Source organism: Nomascus leucogenys, chromosome 4 (assembly GCF_006542625.1).
Source record: "Nomascus leucogenys isolate Asia chromosome 4, Asia_NLE_v1, whole genome shotgun sequence".
Lineage (NCBI taxonomy): Eukaryota > Metazoa > Chordata > Mammalia > Primates > Hylobatidae > Nomascus > Nomascus leucogenys.
Window position 1 is genome coordinate 142,168,269 of NC_044384.1, and position 9,596 is coordinate 142,177,864.

Here is a 9,596-nt window from a genome sequence, read left to right on the forward strand (position 1 = left end):
GGGGTGATACCTAAGACGAGAACATCAGGATACACTACTAAAGATCGCCGGGCTACTCAAGAGGCACAGGCTAGCAGTGTGACCATGAACAAGTCACTTTTGTGGGCCACAGCTTCCGAATTTGTAAAACAAAGGAATCAATAGTTTCTTGGATTCCTTCTAAGTTTTATGATTCTCTAGCATTTTGAGTTTTTTAAAAGAAAGTTCGTTATAGAAATACTAAGAATAATTGCTAACTGCCCCAGTTTGTGCAGAATCAGAACTTTGTGTTAATTTGTTCATAGACCAAGTTGAATTTGCATTAGTGCCCTTGATAAAATAAGTATTGGCTTTTTAGATTTTTTAATTACCACGAGACTGGTATACTGACGTGGTTCTCAGAGCAATCTTAGAGAACAAGGAACTGTTTATGAGTCTAGTAACCTTGCAGTAGGCTATTCATTCTTTGGTATTTGGTTTGACATTTAGTTTTCTTTTTCACTCATATTGATTTAAATATCATTAGCCCAAAAATGCACCAAAGGGTAACTGCACTGACTGTTTTGGCTCCCCTCAGCTATTACTTTGCAATTCATCTTTTATGGCAAAGCTTCCCTCGTGAACGAGCCAAGAGGGCTGAGTTTGAATCGCAGTCACACTTTTTGCAGCAAGTGTGGAGTGTACTTTAAATGTAACAAAAGCAAAGCACGGGATCAGGGAAAACATTTGCTAAATGGCAAATGGCTATTTGGATCTATTCAAGAGAGTATATGTTATGAGAGGTGTGAATAGCACTATTCAACTGTACTGTATTAAAAAGAAAAATGAGTGAAAATCAATTCCCATGGAACTGTGTATTTCCATTGAAAAATCTCCCTGGTTGATTACATTTTGAATCTTACAATTAACCCATTAATCTTCCACCATTTCTTAATTGTACAATTGTACAATGGATGTTTAATGGAAGCTGGTGGGTCTACCCCTAAACTGAAGAACTACATTTCTTTTTTTTTTTTTTTTTTTTTTGAGACGGAGTCTTGCTCTGTCGCCCAGGCTGGAGTGCAGTGGCGCAATCTCGGCTCACTGCAAGCTCCGCCTCCCGGGTTCACGCCATTCTCCTGCCTCAGCCTCTCCGAGTAGCTGGGACTACAGGCGCCCGCCACCACGCCCGGCTAATTTTTTGTATTTTTAGTAGAGACGGGGTTTCACCGTGGTCTCAATCTCCTGACCTTGTGATCCACCCGCCTCGGCCTCCCAAAGTGCTGGGATTACAAGAGTGAGCCACCGCGCCCAGCCTAGAACTACATTTCTTAATTGAACAATTATACAATTAATTAGTTGTATAATTAACAGGGGTTAATTGTAAGATTCAGTTGGCCAGGTGCAGTGCCTCACGTCTGTAATCCCAGCAATTTGGGAGGCGAAGGCAGGTGGATTGCTTGACCCAGGAGTTCGAGACCAATCTAGGCAACATAACAAGACTCTTGTCTCTACGAAGCATTTAAAAAAAAAAAGAAAGAAAGAAAGCCTGGCATGGTGGTAAGCGCCTGTAGTCCCAGCTACTCAGGAGGCTTAGGTGGCAGGATCCCTTGGAATTCACCTGGTGACAAAGCAAGACCCTGCCTCAGAGAGAGAGAGAGAGAGAGAGAAATTGTAAGATTCAAATAGCCCAGAGGTTTCTGAGAGCCACCAGAGAAGAAAGAGAATCTTTTGGGATGCAGGACTTACTGTTTCCAAACGTGATAACTTTCATCCCATAAGGTCAGAGCTCAGAAAAAAGGAAAAGAGTAAGAAAGCCTCTGAATTTAAACATTTTTGGTTAACTGTCTTTTTAAGTCTATTTCTTCTGATTGAAATTCCAAAGCTGGGGGAGATTGGATTGTAGGGAAGGAGTCTCCCAAGTTCATCTTACCTTTGTTAAACATCTGTCATGATGTTAATGGATGTTTAGTGGAAGCTGGTGGGTCTAAGCCTAAACTAAAGCAGTTTTTTCCCACAGCCCTTCTGCTGGATTTGTGTTGGGAACCACTTTTTATAATTAACCAGCCAGCACCCTGTCTTTGGGGCAAAGAAGAGTCAGCTACAATGTGACAAAAAGAAACAATGAAGAATTTAAAAACACATATTCTTGTAGGGCTCCTGTTTTGTGGAGAGTTTGTATGTTTTCACTGTCCTTCCCTCTCCCCTATCATTCTCCCTCTCCCCAGCCTCTAAAATGCCTGCCCTTTCCATAGGTTACTGTTTTCTTATCCAAGTCTTCAAACCTGAATTTGCAACACCTACTATTCTTAAGAAATGGTGGAAAATTCTTCCAAGAATCCTCATTCATTCTAACTAAAGGAAGAAAGTATGTGTTCTCTTTTAAAAACTACAGGCAGAGGGAGGGGCTTAAAGAAGCAAATAAAAGAGGTTTCAGAAGACTAAACAAAGTTAACAATGCAACTACTAAAAAGGGATTGGAAATTATTGAATTCTACAAACTTATTGTTAGATTTTTTTAAAAAAAAACTGGAAAACTGAAGAAAATACCGGATCAAAATGTAAAGTGAAGGCCCATATGATGCCAGTTCACCAAAACCTACTGACCTTCCACAGTGAGAGAAGTGTGGCTGATGTGCGGCCCAGGGAGGCACTACATCTCCAGGACCCTATGGAGTGAACGGTGGTCACGTGACCACATTCTGGCCACTGGATGAGAAGTGTGCTACTTCTAGACAACTCTGTAACACTTTGCAAGCATGCCCCTCACCTTCTTCCCTTTTTTTCCCTGCTGGCTGGCTATCTGGGCATGACACCTAGACAGACAAGACAAATGGTTTAGAGAATAGAGAATAAACAAGCTGGAAGCAACCTGGGTCCCTGAGTCACTGCATGGACAAAGCCTCCTGCTGATCAGGCGCACCCCTCAAGACTGTTAGGTAAGAAAGGAATCAACTTCTATCTTACCTGAGTCCTTGCATTTTGGGGGTCTCCTCATTACAATAGTTTATTGTGATGCTAACTGATAATTTAGGTGTTGGTCTTTAGCAATTAAATCACAAAGCATATGAACAATAGACTTTTTGTCAACGACCTTATGATTGCTCTATTGGCAGAGAATCCATGGCAGTGTGACTGTCCCTTTACCTGAGCCCTATGCAGGCAGAAACCATGCCTCCCCCTTACTTACCCTTTGCACAGAAGCAGTGCTTCTGTGTGCAAGGCCAAAAATCACTGCCAGGTAATGCTCCATAGTGACGGTGGTGAAGACGACTAGCATCAATCTCTATGAAGCAGGTCTGCACTTCTTTGCCTCCCGTTCATTTTCAGATCTGGCTGAATTCAGCAGGAGGGAAATCTGGCATTAAGCTCAGCTGTTCTCTGTGCTGGGGTGCCACAGAAAACCAACACTGGGCACAAGCGTACCCTTGCTCTTCCTTTCTCCAGGACACAGCCTGAAGAAAGGAAGCACCTTTGGCACCTAATTGGCACCTCAGCAGTGGCAACTTCTTTCACCAAACCAATCTCTATACTAATGTCCTGTTATCATGGAGGTCTCATCTACCTTTGACGGAGGGCTTTCCAATGCCCCTCTTGAGCTCCACTCCCTCCTCGATGCTGGAGCTTCTCCCAGTGCTGCTGCAGAAAGCCCTGAGCATCCAGCTATCCATCTATCCAGCTATCCACCACTTCCATTGCCTGACCACAGCCCCATCTCCCCCGAAGCAAATAACAGCTTCAAGGTACCTTCTGTTTACCTTTTGAGATGGGTCCATTCTTCTTGTAATTTTTGCAGAAAATTGTAGAGGAGAGAGCTAACTGCAGGAAATGCTCCAGATTTCAAATAACAGACATATAAATTGTCTATTCACATCTGTCAGTTGACACCTGCCACTGAAGACGGCACTGGCAGAGTAAAGGATCTGTCTTATTTTTGGTGATGTGTTGGAGCAAAACCACAGAAATAACTCACATGTCCAGAAATTAGCAGCCTGGCAACCTGACTCATCTTGAATATAGGTAAATATCAGGAAGTAACAAAAAGGGTCTCCAAGTGGCTAGCATACAGGAGGAGAGTGGAAAACAAAGATGATTCACATGCTCGGCACTCACGGGCACATATTTTACCCAGAAGAGAGTTCCTGAGACCGTATATTGAAGACTTCGTTTTTTAAAAATAACAGTTAGAATAAGTTAACTTCGTCTGGATTCCCAGTCCACAGAGAGTCAGAAACAAAAGCTGAGGATGAAAAATGAAACCCCATTGTCTGAAAGTGATGTTGCAGACAAAAAAGAAAGAAAGAAAGAAAGAAAGAAAGAAAGAAAGAAGGAAAGAAAGAAAGAAGAAAGAAAGAAAAAGAAAGAAAGAAAGAAAGAAAGAAGAAAGAGAGAAAGAAAGAAAGAAAGAAAGAAAGAAAGAAAGAAAGAAGGAAGAAGAAGGAAGGAAGGAAGGAAGGAAGAAAGAAAGAAAGAAAGAAAGAAAGAAAGAAAGAAAGAAAGAAAGAAAGAGATATTAAAACAGATACAACTGAGATACCCATAAGGCTCACGGAGCATTGAGTGAACAACGCACTGTCTGGCTAGCCTCAGTCACCCTGAGGATACATCCGTATTATAACACAGTTTTACAAGTGATGCACCCAATACGTTTTTGAGCTTTGGTGTTTAAAAACAATGGACTTTCATCAGTCTGTAAATTTTAATATATAATTGAAGTACTCACCATTCAGAAATGCCTTTAAATGAGCTATCATGCTGGTGCGGTGGCTCACGCCGGTAATCCCAGCACTTTAGGAGGCTGAGGCAGGTGGATCGCTTGAGCTCAGGAGTTCAAGGCCAGCCTGGGCAACATGGTGAAACTGCATCTCTATGAAAATACAAAAATTAGCCAAGTGTGGTGGCATGCGCCTGTAGTTCAGTTACTTGGGAGGCTGAGGTGTGAAGATAGCCTGAGCTCAGGACGGGGAGGTTGTAATGAGCTGTGATTGCGCCACTGCACTCCAGCCTGGATGACAGAGTGAGACCCTGCCTCAAAATAAATAAATAAATAAATAAATAAATAAGCTATCATTACCTCATTATAGAGATAAAAACCTCTGGATTAATAGCTCTGCGTTTTGAGTACTTGTTATGTAAATTAGACTCCCCATTTCCTAATGTACACTCATGCCAAGAGGCCAGCACTAGGAAAACGTCAGTATTCCTTGTGGTTGTAAGATGACAACAGAAGCAATCCATAGTCTGGAGGTGACCAGGACACTTGGAAGACGGAGGAACATTTTTCTTGAGGGTAGCTGAAGGCTATAAGCCGAAGGCAGAGGCTGAGGCCTGAGTCAGAGCATGCCCTGTGGCTTTGGCATCTGCAGAGCTGGGAGTCTCATCTGCAAAGTTAGTGAACGAGGCAAAGCTCTCACCTAATATGCTCTTCCACTTTTTCTGTACTTATCTGACACTTTCCTCTTCTTTTAAGGTTAAACTTACAGTGCCATTTATGACCACATTGGCCCTTCCTGGTCTTCCCCTTCTTAAGTCTGCTCATATAATTATCTAAATTACTCATTTGGCACTTGTCATAACTGTTTTATTTTGTTGTGTATGTATTATTCAAACAAATAAGAAGGAAGCCATTAGCTGAAGGTTGTCTTGGTAACCAGAGCTCTTATATAAGCAAACCAGAACTTAACTTGAAAACATTTCTTGTAATTGACTTTAAAACAAAATGACCCTCAGCCAATTGCAAGCAGCCAACTAGCCAATTGGTTATATAACTAGAGACCTCACATCAGACCATACTCAAATAAGGCAAACACTCATCTATAGCCAAGCAGGTAATTTTGCCTCCGTGTCCATTCTATAAAAGCTTGCTGCTCATGCTGCTGGAGTGAAGCTCCCTGAATCTCTTTAAGTTGTTATCACTGCCCAACTTATGAATCGTTCTTTGCTCAAATAAAATCTGTTAAATTTGTCTAAAGTTTTTCTTTTAACAATTTGGTGTCATAAGTGAGATCTGAAGGAACCCTTTGGCAACTCTCAGGAGCACTGAGTGATGAAGCAAAGGTGCACACCAGGCTCACTGTGCCCACTGCTCTTTCATTGCAACTGAAGGTCATGGATGAGTTCCTTCTTAGCTTCCAACTCTGCAAGTTTACATTTTCAGCTCTCTCTGTAACTCTATTTAAATAATTATTTAGCCAGATTGCATTCAACATGAGATTGGATCTGATAATTAACTTTAATGAATCCAGTTAGGAGCCTTGGGTAGGTGGCTTCTGAAAACAGGTTCTTTTAAGATTCCAGGAGTCTGGGACTTCATTTTATGAGACACTAGCTACATTTACGTACAAAACTTACGGTTCAAAAACCTGTGTATTTTTGGATAAATAGGTTAACCTTACTAAAAATAACATAATTACAGTGTTAACAACAGGGAAGTTTAAACTGACAAGGCACATTAGAAGAAAAAAACAGATTCCAAGGTGCCTCAAAAACAATGGGATGGATTTTTAATTGGCATGCTGAGGCTTCTAAAAAACTAAATGAATCAAAGACTGCCTTTCCAAAAGACTGTTTACAAATGGCAAATGAGAACTTTTAAGTCTTTTTTTCACAAATACTCATTGAAAACTTTAGCCATCTAGATCAGTAATGTTGTTCCACTGGCCAGAAATACAGCTCAAATCCAGATTTTTTAATAAACGAATGAGCTTTATATTATTCTACCTGGCACATGACTCGCACAATTAAAATTTAATAATGAAAGGCTCAGCCAGTCACAAACAGCCAACCAGGTTACTGGAGATACAGTTAGGGACCTTCCATAGGACCATATCCAAATAATGCAAATAACTCATTACATAATACTCAAATACAGCTGTATTGTACAGAGAGAACAATACATGAATTGTTCTCTGCTGAAGTAAATTTTATTAAATTTAATTTGTGACAAGACATGGTGGCTCATGCTTATAATACCAGCACTTTGGGAGGCCAAAGCAGGAGGATTGCTTGAGCCCAGGAAGTAGAGGATACAGTGAGCTATGATCATACCACTGCATTCTAGCCTGGGCAACGGAGCAAATCCCCATATCTTAAAAAAATAAAAAATAAATAAAATAAACGTAATTTGTCTGAAATAATTTTATAATGGTATATATCTATGCATATATGTATGTATTTTAATTTTTGTTACAGTACAATTTATATATTTCAAATAGATGAAAATTAATATCATTTACAGTATCTTAAGATAAACTGCCTTTGAATGAGAGCTTTCTTCTCTATAGTTTGAGGTCTACAAAACATAGCTAGAAAACTTACTACTGTGGAGAATAAAGACTGATGAAATCAAATGGGGGAAAGGGAAGACCTGTATTTTTTTCTTTTTAATTTCTGTAATATTGTTATTCAGTGGGTCATGACGTCAGGAGATCGAGACCATCCTGGCTAACACGGTGAAACCCCATCTCTACTGAAAATACAAAAAAAAAAAAAAATTAGCTGGGTGTGGTGGTGGGCGCCTGTAGTCCTAGCTACTCGGGACGCTGAGGCAGGAGAATGGTGTGAACCTGGGAGGCGGAGCTTGCAGTGAGCTGAGATCGTGCCACTACACTCCAGCCTGGGAGACAGAGCAAGACTCCGTCTCAAAAAAAAAGTATATATATATATAGTCGTTCAGGTCACTGAGAGAGTTTCATATTTTCTTTAGATATCATTAGGCACTAAAGTTCTTACAGAACAACTCTAATGCAATATGAATTCTACCATTTTGCTAGCACTGATATGTGGCTCTTGGGCCCATTATTCTATTAGCACTATTATATTCATATTGATTTTGTTACAAATCTTACAAATTGGGGGTGCTTCTGGGGATTTAGGCTCACATTCCATTTTAAGGTTGTATATTCGGTTTTTATAAATTGTACTTGGAGGCCCAATGATTATCCTTGTCCATCTTGTATTATATCTTCATTATCTTCTAGACCCCAAGCTAACTGTGCCATCACTTCTTCCTTTCTGGCCTTCTTTTGAGTTCTTGCAACAGTCAGAGATTTCAAGGCACTTTTGTTCCTGAGGTGACAGTGGCTGCCATCTTGCATGAGCATTCATGGAGATGGTGTTTAAAACCATGAGTGTGTGTAAGGTCACCAGTGGGGTGAGTGTTCATAGAGATGAAAAGAGATACAAGGACTCTTACTTCCTCTTTCCCCAACTGTTTTAGGGGGAAAAAAGTCATAGGCTGGTGGCAAAACTCATTCTTCAAGAATTTGATGCTGTTTTAAGATAAGCACATGTGAGTCCACACTTTGGAGCATGCAGAAATGAGAAATGAGAAGACAATCCAGGAGCTAAAGGATAAAAGCCATGGGGAGAAACAAATGCAGCAAATCTTCCAATTACTGCAGCTCACCCAGCCGTGCTGCTCGACTGCCTGTGGTTGTGGTTGAGCTTTATATTTTGTTTGTTTTGTGGCATTCTCATTTTGGAAGGAAGAGAAAAATAACTAGAAAACAAAGTTTCGTCACTATTTTAGGACAAAAAGTAACTTCCAGGCTCTATCCTTCAACTTTTGACAGTCTTTATTCCTGTCCTAAGAGCTGATGAGTAGAGTTAACCTAAAAAGCTACAAGGTCTTGGCTAAGCAAACAAAGGTTCAGTTTCATTCAGTGAGCTATGCTTTAGAAGACAGAGGTAGTAGGTAGGTAGGTAGATGATAGATAGATAGATAGATAGATAGATAGATAGATAGATAGATACAGATATACAGATAGAGTTGTATACATAAAAATATATATTACATAAATATATACATAAGAAGGATGACATTAACAGGCATTTTCTAGTAAATTAAGAGTTAGCCAGGAAATGTAACCATGACACCTTTAACCCCCGCTTCCCAGAATCCCAGCTAACCTGGTATTTGCTAGACACTATTGTTGAACCCATGGGAACAAAACTTTTCAAGTTGGTATATATATATATATATATATACTTGAAAATTTGTAGATATATATATACACAGACAGACACACAAGTAATAAACCTGGCATTAACAGACACTATTGTTGATTTTTCAAATACATATATATATTACTGTAATCAAATACACATATATAATCTTGAGCATATACATTATATATAATTTATAGTATAATATATATAATATATAAAAATATATACAGTGAGGCTGTCATTAAAAGATGCTATTGTTGATTTTTCCACAATACTGTAATACTCTCCTTCAGGTGGCTGGGAGAGTATATACACATATATAATATAAGATATATGTGTGATATAATACACATATATAAAGAATCTCACACATATATTACATATATAACATTCATAGTAAGGCTGGCATTAACACACACTATAGAACCACTGGGAGCAGGACTTTTCAAGTTCTAAGCACATAAGCCACATTAAACAAAACACTACCCAGCCCTTAGAGGATTAGGCTGTGGGTCTTTGACGTCTGTGTGCCTTTTGCCACTTTGGCAGATGGTACAACTCCTCTTAAATCATCAACCCGAAGCTGTCCAGTTTGCCCCAGCCGAAACAACCTTGGCCCTAACAGATGGAAGAACAGTCCCACTCGAGGCAAGTTATCAGTGAGGTTGTTAGCAGGAACTTTCCTTATT

At 39.8% G+C, this 9,596-nt stretch overlaps 1 pseudogene; it reads right to left on the reverse strand.

Annotated features, from left to right (window-relative positions):
* Window positions 1-7,598: 7,598 nt before the first annotated feature.
* Window positions 7,599-8,047, reverse strand: LOC100582628 (annotated as a pseudogene).
* Between the last annotated feature and the right edge of the window lie 1,549 nt (window positions 8,048-9,596).